This window comes from Somniosus microcephalus, chromosome 24 (genome assembly GCF_052327205.1).
Source record: "Somniosus microcephalus isolate GS21.2 chromosome 24, FLI_Smic_1.0, whole genome shotgun sequence".
Lineage (NCBI taxonomy): Eukaryota > Metazoa > Chordata > Chondrichthyes > Squaliformes > Somniosidae > Somniosus > Somniosus microcephalus.
The window spans coordinates 43,560,406-43,580,162 of record NC_141010.1 but is presented as its reverse complement, the minus strand read 5'-3'; the positions used below and the strand labels follow the sequence as shown (position 1 = coordinate 43,580,162).

The 19,757-nt window shown below is 44.1% G+C and overlaps 1 protein-coding gene across 2 annotated transcripts in view; it reads right to left on the bottom strand.

Moving 5' to 3' along the window:
• The window catches only part of LOC147101454 (rho GTPase-activating protein 27-like), a 231,077-nt gene extending 211,522 nt beyond the window's left edge, over positions 1-19,555 (bottom strand). For both annotated transcript variants that reach the window (XM_085966576.1, XM_085966575.1), the window contains exon 1: positions 19,130-19,555. The gene's annotated coding sequence lies outside the window, so the exon portion shown is untranslated. The remainder of the gene's footprint in view (positions 1-19,129) is intronic.
• Positions 19,556-19,757: the final 202 nt, after the last annotated feature.

Here is a 19,757-nt window from a genome sequence, read left to right as displayed (position 1 = left end):
TTCCAGTAGATTAGTCAAGCACGATTTACCTTTTGTAAATCCATGTTGACTTTGTCCGATCATGTCACTGTTTTCAAAGTGCTCGGCTATTCCATCTTTTATAATGGACTCTAGCATTTTCCCCACTACCGACGTCAGGCTTACCGGTCTATAATTCCCCGTTTTCCCTCTGCCACCTTTTTTGAATAGTGGGTTAACATTAGCTACCCTCCAATCCATGGGAACTGTTCCAGAGTCTATAGAATTTTGGAAGATGACCAGCAATGCATCTACTATTTCTAGGGCCACTTCCTTAAGTGCCCTAGGATGTAGATTATCAGGCCCTGGGGATTTATCGGCCTTCAATCCCGTCAATTTCCCCAACACCATTTCCCTACAAATACTGATTTCATTCAGTTCCTCCCTCTCATGAGACCCTATGTTCCCCGACATCTCTGGGAGGTTATTTGTGTCCTCCTTTGTGAAGACAGAACCAAAGTATGCATTTAATCGGTCTGCCATTTCTTTGTTCCCCATTATAAATTCCCCTGATTCTGACTGCAAGGGACCTACGCTTGAATTCACCAATCTTTTTCTCTTCACATATCTATAGAAGTTTTTACAGTCAGTTTTTATGTTCCAGGTAAGCTTACTCTCATACTCTATTTCCCCCTCTTAATTAATCCCTTTGTCGTTCTTTGCTGAATCCTAAACTGCTCCCAATCCTCAGGTTTGCTGCTTTTACTGGCCAATTTATATGTCCTCTCCTTGGATCTTATGCTATCCCTAATTTTCCTTGTTAGCCACGGTTGAGTCACCTTTTTTGTTTTATTTTTATGCCAAGCAGGGATGAACAAATTCTGTAGTTCATCCATGTGATCTTTAAATGTTTGCCATTGCCTATCCACCGTCAACCCTTTAAGTAACATTCCCCAATCCATCCTACCCAACTCGCGCCTCATACCATCGTAGTTTTCTTTATTTAAGTTCAGGGCCCTAGTCTCCGAGTCAAATACTTCACTCTCCATCTTGGTGAAGAATTCTATCATATTATGATTGCTCCGCCCCAAGGGGCCTCGCACAACGATTGCTAATTAATCCTCTCTCATTATATAATACCCAGTCTAAGATGGCCTGATCTCTAGTTGGTTCCTCGACATATTGGTCCAGGAAACCATCCCGTATACACTCCAGGAATTCCTCCTCCACAGTATTGTTACTAATTTGGTTAGCCCAATCTATATGTAGATTAAAGTCACCCATGATAACTGCTGTGCCCTTATTTCACGCTTCTCTAATTTCTCGTTTAATGCCATCCCCAAGCTCAGCATTACTGTTTGGGGGTCTGTATACAACTCCCACTAACATTTTCTACCCCATGGTATTTCTCAGCTCTACCCGTACAGATTCCATGCCATCAGAGCTAATATCCTTCCTTACTACAGGTAGACTATCCTTTATCCGAAAACCTCGGGACCAGCCGTGTTTCGGTTTTCGGATTTCAGAAGGTATTTTATAAGACTGGGAAATTTGTCGGGGGTGGGGGTCGGCGGGGGGGGTTGGCGGGGGTCGGCGTCGTGCGCACGACTTACGCTGAACGAAAAAACTTTCGGTTTTCAGAGGATTTCGGTTTTCGGAAGCGCGGATAAAGGATACACTATCCCTTATCCGAAAGGGTGGGGGTCGGGGGTCGGTGGAGAAAAGAATATCGGACAGGCCGCTGCAGCTATCGGACGGGCTACTGTATTGTTGGGTTCACTCTCCCGGTATACCTCCTTCACACTGCCCGGCTCGGCCTGCAATCTCCTACCCAGGAGGGAACTCAGTGACCCTCTGCCCTGCTCAGCGTAAGTCGTGCGCCACTCTGGTCATGTTGTGCGCACGACTTACGCTGAACGAAAAAACTTTCGGTTTTTAGAGGGTTTCGGTTTTCGGAAGTTCGGATAAAGGATAGTCTACCTGTATTGTGTTAATCTCCTCTTTAACCAGCAATGCTACCCCACCTCCTTTTCCTTTTTCTTGTCTTTCCTGAATATTGAATACCCCTGGATGTTAAGTTCCCAGCCTTGGTCACCCTGGAGCCATGTTTCCGTAATCCCAATCATATCATATCATATCATAACCGTTTACATCTATTTGCGCAGCTAATTCATCCACCTTATTATATAGCTGACGGAAGATGAATTTCCATATCGTTTTAGATAGGCTGCCTGGAAGACAGTTTTTTCTTTCCGCCTGAATCTTAGAGCATGTCACTAGTCTAACTGCACTGATGGCACCGTAATTTTCACTGTGTGAAGGTAAGCCTCAATACTCATGTTATATCATGATATACAACAGTATACAACTGGCCCCACACGTGTCTCATGTTATGAAGTCACCGGTTGATGACATTGTGTGGAAACAATTCAGCCGCTCCACAGCTGGTGTGCTGGGAGTTCACATCATCAAATTCCACACTCACTGCTTATTGTAGCACCACTACTGGCAGGAAGGTGTCATTACAACGTGACAAGTTTACATAGAATCATAAAGCACATCGTGACTGTGCCAGCTCTCTGAAAAAGCTACCAATTAGTCTCACCCACCACATAGGCAGTTTCTGTTATTAATAAGAACATAGAAATGTATAATGGAAAAATAAAAACAAAATGGCGACCGAGCAGTGTGCGCATGCCCTGGTCCAATTATCCTCCAACCCTGCTGCACCCGAGACTGCACTTGGTTTTGACTCCGTGTGCATTGCCATGGACGATCAACTAGTATTAATAAAAATGAGAACTAGCCACAGTTTGTATATAACCATGGAATACTTACTGGAGCCTTCATTGAAGAACGGAAAAACAGCTCAAGGCTTCCAAGCCACAAATTCTGCTTCGACAGAAAACGACACTCCCGCATCAAAGGCCAATCTATATCCATCCTTTCAGCACATTGCTGGTCGAGCGGTACGTTTTACTATCAATTTCATGTTAATTTAACAAAAGCACTGAAAGCTTGTGCGGAATAAACAAGTTTGTTTCAAACTATTTAAATGGGAAAAATAAACTAAGAATTAGACAAAAAATTAAAGGTTTATCTTAACCCTTCCTTGTTTTAGATTAAATAGCAGACGAGAGAAACTAGCTGTAGTAGAAGTAGCAGGATTTCACTTCTTTAAAAAAGAAAGAAATGAAAATAATGCTTAAGACTGGAACTGCTGTTCTTAGTCTGCACACTGGGCTAGTTATATGAAAGTAATATTGTGCGTACCAGATCAACAAAACTGAAATTTGTACCTCCCTACACCAGCAACACGTTACACTTATATAGTGCCTTTAATAATAGTGCCTTTAATATAGCAGAACATTCACAAAGCAGTAGGTAAGAGACTGAGCAGGTCTCCCCTGGCAGGTGGATGTAAAAGGTCCCGCGGCATTTTGAAAAAGAGCCAAGGATCTCTCCTGGCCAACATTTATCCCTCATTTATTTCATTGCCCCTTCTGGGATCTTGCTGTGTGCACATTAGCTGCCGCGTGTCCTACATTACAGCAGTGACTACACTTCAAAAGTACTTCATTGGCTGTAAAGCGCTTTGGGATGTCCTGAGGTCATTAAAGGCGCTATATAAATGCAAGTACTTTCTTTTACTTTACGATCAAAGAGGTAGGTTTTGAGGCTTTTGAAGCAATGGAGTGATGCAGCAAGATGACGAAATTTAGGAAGGGAATTCCAAAGCAGTGGGCCGTGATGACAGAAGGCGCTGACACTGATGGTGGAGCCGAGGGATTGGGATACACGTTACTCTCACCCGCAAGAGTGGAGTATGCCAGCTGGGAATTAGGACTTCACGAGGTTGCAGAGGAACAAGGCCATGGACAAATTTATAAATGAGGATGAGGGTTTTGCAATGAATACATTGGAGGATGGGGAGCCAGTGGAGCGCACCAAAGACTGGGGTGAGCTAGGCTTTCCACACGATGTAATGTGGGCGAGAGAGTTCTGGATATGTTGGAATTTGCATAGAGTCAAGCGGAGGAGGCCAAGCGGGGGAGCTTTGCAAAGGTCGAGCCTGGAAATGACAAAGGTGTGAACTGGGGGTCAGTTAATGGCATTTGGGGGGGGGGGGGGGGTCAGTTAATGGCAGTGACAAATGGTGGAAATGGGATGGATGCTCTCAAACATTTACATGCAATGCCAAATTGAAATGTTGACACAGAATTGCTGCCTAATCTGGAAATTCTCCCAACATGGAAGATGCTTCCTTTTAGAGGAGCACAGCTAACTGTTGACACACTCGTCTCCCGCTGCCAGCTCCATTTTTTAAATAAAATGGTTGGACCCAAAGGTAAACAATGGCAACCCAAGAAAATGTGGGTTGACGACTCTTCTGGCGTTGTTCGAGCAGAAGTAGATGGCCCTATGCGTTTGCACGCTCAGTGTTGTAAGGTTTGCATCAGCTGTGCTCTGCAGTTGAGCAGAGTGTCCAAAGCTGGAGGTCAACCTGGATATGGTCCACTTGAAAAATCATTCAGTGCGAAATTGCTGTCAGAGAACAAAGGAATGGAAATTGGAGAACAGCGCACGGAGAACGCTGTACTGTGACAATTAGTGTTTCTAGGGAGGAGTAAAACAGCTTTCAGAGTTGCACCTGAAGCATATAGGCTAATAGTGACTAATGAGGAAAACAAGTCAGGCTCTGAAGCCTCAGAACTTGAAGCCTCCATAGAGCTTTGGGCCTAGAAATTCAGCCGCGCAGCACCCGTTTTACACAAGGTCGGGATCAGGCTCAGTACTGAAGCTCCCCGTGGTAGAATAGCCTGCGGACACTCACTGTCCAGGTTCACACATGAAGGTTGACCAATAAGGTGAGAAACCGGAGAGCATCTGGTGCCTGTGGAAGCAATCAACACTTTCAGGAGAGGAGAGAGAGGGGAGAAAATTTGCTAAAGAAAGGAAATAGAAAAAAGGTATCCAACTCTCCACCATCATGCTGACCAGTGAACAAAATATTAAAACCACCAAACTCACTTGATACTCACATCTAGTTTTTCCACAAAAATTAGCAAACAGTGGAAAATATTCCCTAAAATTCATCAAAAGCAAACACGCCACCTTCATGCAAATCACTGGGACGAGATTCTTACCCGCAAGATAATTAGTAGACATTTGCATTGGACTGGAGTACCGCAGTCCAAAAAGTTACTGCGTTGACGTGTGTTTAGCACCAGCAGTCAGCTTACTTTAAAATGGAACAGGAGGCCATTCAGCCCATTGAGCCTGTTCCGCCATTCAATCAGATTATGGCTGATCTGTATCTCAACTCCATCCACCTGCCTCGGTTCTTAACACTCAATACCCATGCCTAACAAAAATCTATCAATCTCAGTTTTGACATTTTCAGTTGACCCCCAGCCTCAACAGCTTTTTAAGGGAGAGAGTTCCACATTTCCACTACCCTTTGTGTGAAGAAGTGCTTCCTGACATCACCCCCTGAATGGCCTAGCTCTAATGTTAAGGATATACCCCCTTGTCTGGACTCCCCACCAGAGGAAATAGTTTCGCTCTACCTCCCCTATCAACTCCTTTAAACTTCTCAATTAGATCACCCCTTACTCTTCTATACTCAAGGGAATGTAAGCCTCGTCTATACAACCTGTCCTCATAACTTTAGCTTTTTAGCCCCGGTATCATTCTGGTGACTATGTGCTGCACTTCCAAGGCCAATATATCCTCCTTGAGGTACGGTGCCCAGAACTGAGCGCAGCAGCTTACAGTTGGACATACTGGACGAATGCTCAACACGTTTGTAGGACATCTCTCTGTCCACTAATTTAATTTGGATGTTAACCTGTTCATTTTAAGTGGTTAATGCCTCTATTAAAATAGCAAAGGAATACCGCACAAATGCACTAATCATTCAGCCGCCAATGCTAATCCCTAGATTTAAAATGTTTCACATCAACACTCTGCCCGCTGCTTTGAAATCCATTTTGATCGAATAAACACAGCTCCAACAGTCCTTTCATTTAGAGATTGAGGTTGCCATTAATTTACCCTGCATTGTAAAAATGTACATGGCTATGTGTGGGCCGCACAAATATTCCTTTAGTGTGGCAGCACGTTGTTTAATGGTAGCTCATTCATGTACAGACAAGCTGTGCAGACTGAGGTAGAGAATGCGACTTTAGTGGGTTATTAATTGAGCTAAAATATTTACCCCGAGGTTATGAAAGTGACCATCGTTTTACTTTGCTGCATTTCGATCGCTGCTTCCTGCCCAGTGATACGTTGCGCAAAACTCTTTTCCAGACAGTCATGGGTTGAGTTATGTTTGAATGCAGCACAGCCTGCAATGCCTCACGAGCCTTGGAACTGAATCGTTGGCAACAGTAGTTCAATCATAGAGGTAAACAGCAACCAAAGGAGAACAGCTGATCCAAGTCAGCTCCAGACATTTGCATAGTCCTTTGCATTGCTTCATTCCTCCATTTGCCGCTGGCTCATGTTCCGCCCACACCAACTGACAGCTCATCTCATCGGATGTGAACGCCCTTGGCTGCTTGTCTTCTCTAGTCCCTGCCCACCTGACTGCACCACTCATAGAAACATAGAAGATAGGAGCAGGAGTAGGCCATTCGGCCCCTCGAGCCTGCTCTGCCATTCAATGCGATCATGGCTGATCATCCAAATTCAGTACCCTGTCCCTGCCTTCTCCCCATATCCCTTGATCCCTTTAGCCTTAAGAAATATATCCAATTCCTTCTTGAATATATTTAATGAATTGGCCTCTACTGCCTTCTGTGGTAGAGAATTCCACAGGTTCACCACTCTCTGGGTGAAGAAATTCCTCCTCATTTCTGTCCTAAAAGGCCTACCCTTTATCCTTAGACTGTGTCCCCTGGTTCTGGACTCCCCGACCATCGGGAACATCCTTCCTGCATCTAGTCTGTCCAGTCCTGTCAGAATTTTATAAGTTTCAATGAGATCACCTCTCATTCTTCTAAACTCCAGCGAGTACAAGTCCAATCGACCCAATCTCTCCTCATGCGTCATTCCTGCCATCCCAGGTATCAGCCTGGTGAAACTTCGCTGAACTCCTTCCATGGCAAGAACATCCTTCCTCAGATAAGGCGACCAAAACTGCACACAATACTCGAGGTGTGGTCTCCCCAAGGCCCTGTACAACTGCAGCAAGACATCCTTGTTCCTGTACTCAAACCCTCTCGCTACGAAGGCCAACATACCATTTGCCTTCTTAACCGCCTGCTGCACCTGCATGCTTACCTTCAGCGACTGGTGCACAAGGACACCCAGGTCTCGTTGCACTTCCCCTTCTCCCAATCTATTGCCATTTAGATAATAATCTGCCTTCCTGTTTTTGCCACCAAAGTGGATAACCTCACATTTATCCACGTTATATTACATCTGCCATGTTTCTGCCCAATCACCCAACCTGTCCAAATCATCCTGGAGTTTCTCGACGTCCTCCTCACAGCACACACGTCCACCCAGCTTTATGTCGTCTGCAAATTTGGAGATATTACATCTAGTTCCCTTGTCCAGATCATTTATATATATTGTGAATAGCTGGGGTCCAAGGACCGATCCCTGCGGTACCCCACTAGTCACTGCCTGCCATTCGGAAAAAGACCCGTTTATTCCAACTCTTTGCTTTCTGTCTGCCAACCAGTTCTCTATCCAAGTCAATACCTTGCCCCCAATCCCATGTGCCTTAACTTTACACGCTAACCTCTTATGCGGGACCTTAGCGAAGGCCTTCTGAAAGTCCAGATACACCACATTCACTGGTTCTCCCTTATCTATTTTACCAGTTACATCCTCAAAAAATTCCAGTAGATTAGTCAAGCGGGATTTACCTTTTGTGAATCCATGTTGACTTTGTCCGATCCTGTCACTGTTTTCCAAGTGCTCTGCTATTACATCTTTTATAATGGACTCTAGCATTTTCCCCACTACCGATGTCAGGCTTACCGGTCAGTAATTCCCCGTTTTCTCTCTACCACCTTTTTTGAATAGTGGGGTAACATTAGCTACCCTCCAATCCATGGGTACTGTTCCAGATTCACTCGAATGTTGGAAGATGATCAACAATGCATCTACTATTTCTAGGGCCACTTCCTTAAGTACCCTAGGATGTAGATTATCAGGCCCTGGGGATTTATCGGTCTTCTGTCCCATCATTTCCCTACAAATACTGATTTCTTTCAGTTCCACCCTTTCATCAGACCCTATGTTCCCCGGCATCTCTGGGAGGTTATTTGTGTCCTCCTTTGTGAAGACAAAACCAAAATATGTATTTAGTTGGTCTGCCATTGGGGTCAGCTTAACCCCAATGAGCAATATCACAAATGGAGCGCCACGTCGCCCCCAGTGACTCACCTGACATGCACAACTCAACAACAACTTGCATTTATATAGCGCCTTTAACACAGTAAAAAGTCCCAAGACGCTTTCACAGGAGCGTTATCAGACAAAAATTGACACCTAGCCAAAGGAGGAGACATTTGGACAGGATCTTGGTCAAAGAGTTGGTTTTAAGCAGTGTCTTAAAGGAGGAAAGAGAGGTGGAGGGGTTTTGGGAGGGAATTGCAGAGCTTAGGTCCTAGACGGCTAAAGGCACGGCCGCCAATGGTGGGACAAAGAAAGTGCAAGAGGCCAGAGTTGGAAGAACACAGTTCTCGGAGGGTTGTAGGGCTGAAGGAGATTACAGAGACAGGGAGGGGCGAGGTCACTCGTTGTAAGAATGAGTCACAGGGACCATGCCAGATCTCAGCTTTGATCGCCCATCTGTGTCGAGTTAGCTGGCAATACAGACGCGGAAATTGGCCTCAGCACCGCTGCGCTAGGGAGGGGAATAAGTAGCCAGGTTACCCACTCCTGATTGCTGTCCAGTGATCCCTGCTGGAAAGCGCGCACGTGTGAATGTCAAGTGAGGACTAGATTGGGCCCAGCTGCAGTGACCCCAATAGTCAAATAGACTGCCAACACTCGCTCACAGATAAAGAATGCTTACTTTGACATGGTACTTATCTTAGCAACACCTTTGGGTGAATAGAGGAGGGAAGGGACGAAAGTTAACAACAATGGAGTATCCAATGATTCTAAGCACACCTACCAAAAACACAGCTCTTACATAACAAGTTGATACATCTATCGATGCTTCAGTACAAAATCCCCATAAAATTCTCTTCTTCAGATGTGGGGTTTTCTGGTGCACATCCTGTGTATGTGTAAAAGTGCAAAAAGAGAACAGAAGCCCAGAAATGATACCCAAATACAGAATCAAATAATGGCCCAAAAATAAATCCTCTGCATTTTCCAAGTTATAACGGCTATGCTCCTTTTAAAATGGTGGTGCATTTGCCTCATGGGGGTTAACATTTTCTCTTTTATTATGGGTTCTTTTATTGTTCTGACTGTCAGGAATAGACCAAACCTGGTCAAACAGAAGACAAAGGTGGTTTTTATATTGGGCAAAGCAGAGGGTTTTGAGCAGCCAGCAGCGACCCCAAAGTAAATTGGTCAAACTCGCTAAAGCAGGAGGCTGTCAATTCCTGCGGATTTAGCTCCATTGTAAATGTACTAATCTATAGGAGAGACAGTCTGGATTTACAGTTGCGCTAGAAATACCAACTAGGAAAAATTGTCATCAGCTCCGTTATGATGTCACCATACATAGCGACAGGAGCCATCCAATGTAGTTTACAAAAACCAAACATAATGGGGAAGATTTTGACCTTTTGTAATGAGGTAAATGGGCGATAGCCAGCCGGCAGCCCCTCTTACACCTCCTGATGTCAACAAAGTGACGTGGAAATAAAAATCGGGAGATGTAAAACGGGCTGGCGACTCACTGTATGCCGTTTGACACGGTTGCACAAAGCCAACAAAGTACAAGATACTCACTTTCTGCAGAACATGAGCAACATTGTGGAAGTAAGATGATGTCATCTACACCCTTGTCATCTTGCGGGCATAGGCTCTTAACATATTCTGAAGCCTTTGTTATGTTGGCCGGGATTGGTTGATGGATGGATCGCACAAAGGGTTGCAAGGTCAGTAGATAACAGGCTGCAATGCGGTGAAAACTAGAACATTTCAGAACTGAAAGCTCTTAAAAGGGAATGGCCATCAGGGTTTCTATGGCAACAAAATACTCCCTGAACTGGAATTAAAATACAGCAAATATCTGCATCAACAACAGTGGTGAAACTGTGAGTTTAACCACAAACTTTCAATCGCTGCACTTTTCAGAGAAGACGTAAGTGCTTCTGTTTTTGGGGAAGCACCGGTGCTTCAGGTGGGTGTGGCTCACCTCACCCTGTCCTCCAGGCCTACAATGCCCCTAAATTCTACATTCCTCTGACTCCAGCCTCCTCCCCTTCCTTTCGCTGATAGCCATGCCGAGCTCCCTCTCTGGAATTTCTTCCCCAACCCCCTCTGCCTCTACTCCTTTAAAACTCACCCCTTAGGCACTCCTCCCAACGTCGTCTTCTTTGGCCTGGCAGCCATTTTCCTCACACCGCTGTGAAGCACCTTGGGGTATTTTTTAACCGTGCTCTTTCTCCTTCTTCCTTAGGCAGTCCCTCGGAACCGAGGATGAATGCACGTTAATGGGATGACAACTTCCATTTCTGGCTGTGGATGTTCCCTTCCCGCTGGGAAAGGTCCATACTGCCGCCACCAGCACTCGCAATCTACATTTGCTGTCTCCATAAGATCCTGTAAAACCATGGCTTATGGTGGTTCTCTGTTCCCCCAGCACAGCACTGGCATCAGAATCAGGGCTGCTAGTGGTGCGTAAGAAGTGACAGGAACATTGGAATTGCTAGAGGGAAGACGACCATGGTCCATCTAGTTCGCCCTCTACCATCTGCTAATCACATGATACGACAATAATGGAATTGACTAATCACAGCAATCGATCTCTATCAATGAGTCTACAACAGACCCAGACATGATTCACCAGGCTGATACCTGGGATGGCAGGAATGACGTATGAGGAGAGATTGTGTGGATTGGGCTTATACTCACTGGAGTTTAGAAGATTGAGAGGGGATCTCATCGAAACCTATAAAATTCTGTCAGGCCTGGACAGACTAGATGCAGGAAGGATGTTTCTGATGGCCGGGGAGTCCAGAACCAGGGGTCATAGTCTAAGGATAAGGGGTAAGCCATTTAGGACTGAAATGAGGAGGAATTTCTTCACCCAGAGAGTGGTGAACCTATGGAATTCTCTGCCACAGAGGGCAGTGGAGGCCAGTTCATTAAATATATTCAAGAAAGAGTTGGATATATTTCTTAAGGCTAAAGGGATCAAGGGATATGGGGAGAAGGCAGGGACAGGGTACTGAATTTGGATGATCAGCCATGATCTCATTGAATGGCGGAGCAGGCTCGAAGGGCCGAGTGGCCTACTCCTGCTCCTATCTTCTATGTTTCTATATTTCTATGAGGTGAGGAAAACCCCCAGTGGTGGAGAGCTTTGGCAACCAGAGGTCCAAAGTCACCCAAGCATGCTACACTTACCACACGTCATGTCTCAAATTGCACATCTACTGTATCCCAAACTGTTATTTTCTGAAAGAAATAAGATCTCAAGGATTATAGAGCACTAATGTGCAAATGGCAGCAGCTCACAGCACTCACCCCTCATCCTTCCAGATGGACAGGCTGCCACTGTAAATTTGAAAAGGTGAAAAGGCTAATTCTCAAGTATACAAATTTAATAGAAGTTTCTATTTGAAGACTGCGCAACGTAAACACTCCACTACTATTAGGCACTTAGACATTTAAATACATGCAGCTGACTGCAAACGCACAGTTGTCTCACCATTCACTCCAATTAATGATATAAACCATGGCAGCGGAGAAGCACTTTACTGTGGGTCTTAGGAGCTCGGCCAGATTTGCCGTCTCTGCTTCTATGCAGAACAGCACAGGGTGGAAAGATAAGACAGGAAGAGCAGTGCTGGGAGGCTGGTATCACTCTCTTCTCCCAAAACTGGCACGGCAAAAGCACCTATTGAAAAGATCACAATGGACTCTACCCACAAAATTCATAAATTAGGAGTTGCTGTTTGCCACGTTGACAACTTTGCACCTTTACAAGTTTATTTTAGTAAACAGGAGTGGGCAAAAAAAAAAATCTGTGAACTAAACTTGCTAAATGCAATCAAAGAGGCCAATGGAATGTTGGCTTTTACCTCAAGTGGGTTGGAATACAAAAGGGGAGAAAGTGATGCTTTAGTGATAGAGCCTTGGTCAGACCCCATCTGGAGTACTGCATTCAGTTTTGGTCACCGCACCTCAGGATGGATGGGGGTGCAGTGCAGAGTCACCAGAATAATAATGGAGCTTAAAGGGTTAAATTCTGAGGACAGATTGCATAAACTTGATTTGCATAAACTTGAATTTAGAAGGTTGAAGAATGATCTAATTGAGGTCCTTAAAATGAGAATGGATTTCGATAGGGGATTCAATAGGGTAAATAGAGAGAAACTAACTATTGGGCCGTATTTTCCGATGCCTACGGTGTACGGGCTGTGTACACGCCCATAGGGACATCGGAAATGCCAGTTTCAGGCAATGCGAAGAATACTCTTGACAGATCGGACGCCTGCCTTAGAGAAGGGCCTCTGCGGGGGGGGGGGGAAAAAGAGTTCCACTTTCTGCAGAACCTTCGCCTGCAGAAAGCCCTTAGAAATCTTACGCCTGGTAAAAGCAGGCCTGCTTTTACCAGCATAAGAGTTGAAAATAAGTTTAAAAAATAAAAAATTTTCACTCATTTATAATTTTAAAATACTTTTTAAAAAAGTTTATTTTCAGCCCCGTAAAAAACTTTGATTATTTTTTCAAAAAATTACATTTTTGTTTAAAATATTTAATTTATTGTAATTTTAACTCATTTTAAAAACATGATGGTTTAAAAAAAAATTATTTAATGTGTTTTACTGTGTTTATGGCGTGATCTCCATTCATATATTTGATGGGTCTATCAATCAAAAGTATGAAGGGAGATTCCCTTCTCCTATTGGCTGGCCTGGCCCACGTGATCCCAGGGATGCTTGCGAACCGCATGCGCCCCTGGGATACGTGGGCCCTGCGCATTTCGACTGTGGAGAGGCCCAGGAGCGGAGGTGTACGCACCTCGGGAGCCCTCGGGTAAATTCGTAGATTTTTTTTCCTGACAGGAGGCTTCCTGCGTGCAGATGCCTCCTATCGGAAATTACGGGCCATTATCTCTGGTGGGGAATCCAGAACAATGAGGCGTAATCTTAAAATTAGAACTAGACCATTTAGGAGTGAAATCAGGAAGCTATTTTAGCACAAATGGTAGTGGAAATCTGGAGCTCGCTCTCTCAAATGGTTGTGGATCAATTTAAATTTTCACGACTTAGAACTTTTTTTTTTAAGGTATCAAATGATATGAAACCAAGGTGGGTAAATGGGGTTGAGGTACAGATCAGCCATGGTCTAATAGAATGGCGGAGCCAGGCTCGGGGTGGGGGGGCTTCTCCTGTGTACATCATCAGGGAAAACTGACTTTGAAGCATGTCCATGGATGCCAGTTTGACTGGGAAAGCTGAAGGGAAGATTACTGAAGCACTCGCAGTTAATGACGGCCATATTAATTCAGCAGCTTGAGGTTACTTAGCTCGACACATCCAAGCTGGCTTTGCTGATTGGATCATCAGCAGCACTCACTATTTCAACAGAAATATTAGCAGCAGCAGGAAAAGAGGGTCTTAAATCATAGCTTCTTGCACGGTGTGATTTTACAGAGTATTGATGACTATTTAATATTTAATTTTCATACAAAATCTGCTGTATTGATTTTCTGCACAGTTGTGATGCAGATGGTTATAATGTACAGACTGAGAGAATCTATAACATTTCTTAAATGTACAACAGTCTGCGAATGCATTTTAAAGAGTTATGATCTTGTGTCATCCTTTTTAAGCACAAAATCCATCAAAATTAGAATGCCCTTTCACACCACATCAGACCAGAGTAGAAACAGGACATTAAAAAAAGTCTAACAATTATACAATTGCAAATAGGATTGAGAAGGTCAAATATCCAATGGGATACGATTGCCTTAATTTGCTGGGACCACTGAAAATATCGTCTGCAGAGAGCAGCAGGCCAGCATTGAATAGCAAAATGTACATTTGATTATCTTTGGAGGTCAGGGAGTATGTAGATAGAACTTTCTATCAAGAGATTAAATAGACAGTAGATGGTCTGTGGAAGGATTGAACTGAATGGAACAAATGGCTTTTGGTAAAGCTACAAGACACAGAACATCCAAGTGTAATGTCCTCATTTGTGAAGAATTCCAAGATGGCAAACCTAGACAAGTGGCATCTGCTTTTTTTTGTGGAAGGTGTGTTTCAAAATTATATAACCCTGTTCTGTTATGTAATCTGTCAGCTGTTCAATAGCTACATTTTATTATGTGTACCAATGATAACTGGATTTAAACAGCATTGGTCCAACACAACACCAGTGTTGACGAAGGGTCACAGATCTGAAACATTGGGGTCGATTTTCCTGGAGCCGTCAGGCAGGGTTTCAGGCATGTCGGGGGGGGAAAATCCCGATTTCGGGGGTCCTGACACCATCCCGCCCAAAACCCGCCTCCACGTAAGTTTCAGGGGAGGCGGGTACCCGCCCCGCACTGGGACCCGCCGACCCGAGGCGGGAAGGGATTAGTGCCAATTAACTGCCTGTTAACAGGTAGTTAACAGGCAGTTTTTAGCCTAATCCCTATTTTGAGGGGTGTCGTGTGGGATTCCCGACGGCTCCAAACCACGCCAGGTTAGAGTCGTCGGGCCGTCGGGTTGAAGGACTTGGAGGGGTCGAGATGTCAGTGGTCAGGTGAGTGATGGGTGCACGAGTGCAAAGGTAAGTGTGTTTGGTGTGTCTAAAGAAGTTTAAATTACCTGTACTTACCTTAACAGCCTTTCTTCTTCTAGGTTTCGGGAGTCCATCACTCAGCCAGCACTGAAAGCAAAATGGCTGCGAGCTGTCAAAAGTGACAGCCTTCAACTTTCATTGCCGGTGACAGTTCTAACTGAGTCTGTGTAGAAGGACTCAGGTTAGAAGTCAGACTGTCAGTGTTTGACAGCTTCGAAACACTGATATTTCATCTGCCAAGACCTCTTGACAGATGAAATTTCAGTCTGTGACGTCACCTGTTGCCGGGTGGCCCTTAATTGGCCTGCTGAGCCCGCTGGGCAGGCTTAACAAGGTCAATCAGGGGAAAATTGCGTGGATTGGCCGAACGTCGATGTAGGCGGGACTAAAACCCGAAAGTTGTAGTCCTGCCTCCTTCCCGACAGCTTTAGGAAAATCTACCCCATTAACTCTGTTTCTCTCTCCACAGATGCTGCCTGACCTGCTGAGTATTTCCAGCATTTTCTGTTTTTATTTGGTCCAACACATTTGAATTTAAGGTGTTTATCTCCAATTTTCTCCTTTCCTCTTCTGAAGGTGATGACTCATGGGATACGATTCCAGTGGCACCAGCAGCCTCACCCAAGTGGCCATTGTTCATATGGGAGCCTAAAAAGATGATTGTCAATAGGCTATTGTACCATGGAGGGCATCACAGCAAACCTGATCATCCTCCACACACATTTGCCACCAGGGATCATTGGATATCAATCGCAAGTGACAACTCTCCCCACCCCATTGCCTAGGGGCACGGAGGACTACTGCCTAGAGTACAGGGTCCCAAACTTTACTTGTGTACCCCTCTCCAGATCTACCAGCTGCCCACATACCCCTACCAACATACAGGTTTTAGAATGGACAGTTGCTAGGCAACTGAAACCATGCTGTATTGTACGGTGATTGGAGGTAAGGACTCTGTACATAGAACATAAGAAATAGCAGCAGGAGTAGGCCATTTGGCCCTTCGAGTCTGCTCCGCCATTCAATAAGATAATGGCTGATCTTCTAACTCATCTCCACTTTCCTGCACTATCCCTATATCCCTCGATTCCCTTAATATTTAAAAATCTATCGATCTGTGTCTTGAATATACTCAACGACTGAGCCTCCACAGCCCTCTGGGGTAGAGAATTCCAAAGATTCACCACCCTCTGAGTGAAGAAATTTCTCCTCATCTCAGTCCTAAATGGCCGTCCCCTTGTTCTGAAACTGTGACCCCTGGTTCTAGACTCCCCAGCCAGGGGAAACATCCTCCCTGCATCTACCCTGTCAAGCCCTGTAGGAATTTTGTATGTTTCAATGAGATCACTTCTCATTCTTCTAAACTCTAGAGAATATAGGCTTAGTCTACTCAATCTCCCCTCATAGGACAATCCCCCCATCCCAGGAACCAGTCTGGTGAACCTTCGTTGCACTCCCTCGATGGCAAGTACATGACTCCTGTACATCATCATCTCTGTATCTGTGTTCTCATTGATATATCTTGAAGCAATTTAACTACTTTATATAACAAATTCCCAGAGTTTTAAAGCTTTGTCTGAGTAGCCCATCATAAAAATGCAATAAATAAATAAAATAATAAATCCACCATTAGACAATTTCTCCCAGGTAACCCCCCCACCCCCAAGAGATGTCTGGCATACTGCCAGGGGTACGTGTCCCACAGTTTGGCAACCCCTGCCCTAAAGGCATCGCCAACATCTGCCCTAGATGAGATCAGTTACTGAGCGTAAAGCAGCACTTGGAGACTCTGTTCTGTAAGACTTGGTGCTACACTGAGCGGTGTCTTTACCTACAAAGGTGTTGGAAGCTCACTACTTAAATATCCAAAATAACAACAGAAAACGCTGGAAGAACTCAGCAGGCCAGGCAACATCTGTGGAGAGAGAAACAGAGTTAACGTTTCAGGTCGAAACCCTTCTTCAGAACTGAGAAAAAAAGCAGGAAATGAAACAGATTAAAAGGCCAGTTTGGGGGCTGGGAAATGGGGGAGGGGATGAAAGAACAAAAGAGAAGGTCTGAGAGGTGAAGAGACATTAAGAGATATTCAAGACGAGACGAGATGGTAATAGGACAGGTAAAGAGACAAAAGACAGCTCTAGATGAAGTGTGAAATGCGCTGGCGGAATGAGAGACAGCTGCCATGTGGGAGAGAAAAAAAGGAAAAGGCACAAACCAAAGGTGTGGATAAAAAATATATAAAAATATAATAGGGGCCGAGGTTATGATCCACTTAAATATCCAATGTGGCAATAAATTCCTCCTTTGTACGCAATGGGTTAAAAAAGCATTGCCTCACAAAACATAGAACTGAAGTGTCAGTATAACAATGTCAGGCGGTCACCATGGCAACATTGCTCAGTAAACACTAGAATACAAACAGTATAGAGACACTACCCATTCCATACTAGAGAATGCTGCCCATTTGGAGAATTTCACTTTTGAATGGAGACAAAGTAAATTTGATAAAAACCCTGAGCTGAAATCAGGCCACATCTGATTCACTGCCTTTTGAGGCCGTGGCTTGTTTGCAATTTTCATACCTCAGTTTCACCATTTTCCACTTTTATATTTAATATAACATCTTTATTATAGTGTTAGCTGTGGCTCAGTGGGTAGCACACTCGCCTCAGAGTCATGGTTGTGGGTTCAAGTCCCACTCCAGGGACTTCAGTACATAAAGCTGGGCTGACACTCCAGTGCAGTGCTGAGGGAGTGCTGCACTGTCGGAGGTGCCGTCTTTCGGATGAGACGTTAAACCGAAGCCCTGTCTGCTCTCTCGGGTGGACGTAAAAGATCCAATGACACTATTTTGAAGAAGAGCAGGGGAGTTATCCCCAGTGTCCTAGCCAATATTCATCCCTCAAATCAACATAACAAAAACAGATTACCTGATCATTATCACACTGCTGTTTGTGGGAGCTTGCTGTGCGCAAATTGGCTGCTGCGTTTCCTGCATTACAACAGTGAATCCACTTCAAAAGTACTTCCTTGGCTGTAAAGCGCTTTGGGACATCCGGTGGTCGTGAAAGGCACTATATAAATGCAAGTCTTTCTTTATATTCAAATTGGCAAATGAAATTGCAATTACTTTTTTTTTTAAACAAGAAAATGTCCATTAAGAAAACATCTGCAGAAGTACAGAGAAAATGGATACCTGGAAGTGACTGATCAGAAGGCACTTCAAGTGACACCAAAGCAAGAGAGCTGATCGCAGGAATGTCAATCAAGTGGAGTGACAACCACTCATTCTGGTTTTAAAATGTGCCTGATTTGATGCTTACTAGAAGTTAAACAGCTCCCTATCTCTGAATGGGTTTGCAACCTGTGCCACTTGCTGTGATCAAAAATGTCACACGACATTTCCCCTGATGTTGACATCTCAGAGAATGAAGCTCAAACAATTCAGAGCCATCACTTGAACCCTTAATTTAGATTATGCTCCAATCACTACCGGGATTGTTTTTTTTAAATATGCATGGTCTCTATTTAACACTTGGATGTTAACAGGAGCCGTCAATGTGGACACAACAACCACCGGTGCACTCATGACATGTAAAGGCGTCCACACTGAAGCTTTAACTATTGCTAATGTTATTATTGTAGCTTGGTAACAAAATATTACATCAGGGCAATTTATATATACACATTCTAAAAATAATAAAAACGCCACAAAATAATATAGACTTTTATTTCCTTTTAAAAAAAAAAATACTAGAAACTACATTTCAAACAAATAATGTGATGTTTAACTTTAAACACAAGGGAATTATGCCCCTTTGCAACTACCTTTAAGTTACACCATTCAGGGTGACCTGATTAAGCAGTGCTCTCGGTTTGTTTTGCGTTCAACTAGACTCATGGAAAACGGCTTTTAGGTCAAACTTCCAGCACTGCCCTATTTAATGTAAATATATGTACCAACCCATCACAGTGCGGAAACACTTCCTCAAGTCTCTCGCTCACTTTCTCAAACCTTGTCTTTTAACGAGCAACAATGTACGCTCCAAACAATGAACATCACTCCGAGGCGAGCTAACAAAAACATGTTATATTATCAAGATTTATTCTTTTCAAACATTTAAAAAAAAAGAGATTGCTTCTCCAATAACTCGTAAATACAGAATCCTCGCTAAAGCGAGCTGGCAGATTTTAAATAATTAACCTCTGATTTAATTTGTTTTACCTGAAATTGCAGCATCTGGGTGAAACTTCACCTTTTAGAAAGGGCTGTGCTCAAACGCCTCAGCCCAGCAAACAGGTTCTTCTAAACGTGGCTGGAATTCCTGCATTTTTCTCCTTACTGTTGGGGCGTTTTCTGGTCGGCGTGCCCTTGGATTTCTCTGTAATAATCCCCCCCCCCGGTGTGGGGTATTCTCGGACAGGTCTGTGCTGTGTGGTCTCTGGCTGTGCGGTGATCTTGGGATGTCCCGGAGCAGCCCCGCTTATCTGCCTCTCTCTCGCTTGCTCGTCTTTCCCCCTGCGGGTCAGGACTTGTTCACAGTGGCTCTCTCTCCCCTTCACTCTTCGTCTCTGGCTTCCTGTTGAAGCTCGAATCTCAAAACTTCCTCAGTCGCCGAGTTTCACTCTCTGTCTGACAGGGGTTTATCTGCAAACTAGAGAAACAATATTTTAAAAAATCAGTTTAATATTTATTGTAATAAAAGTTTACAATAATTTATAAGTCATGTTAATAATAGGTATAAGTTAATGAATAAGGTTGTTAGAAGTTAAGTAATAGTACTGTAATTAATAAGTTGGAAGTTAACAGTAATTAAGTTAGAAGTTAGTAATAGTAATTAAGTTAGAAGTTA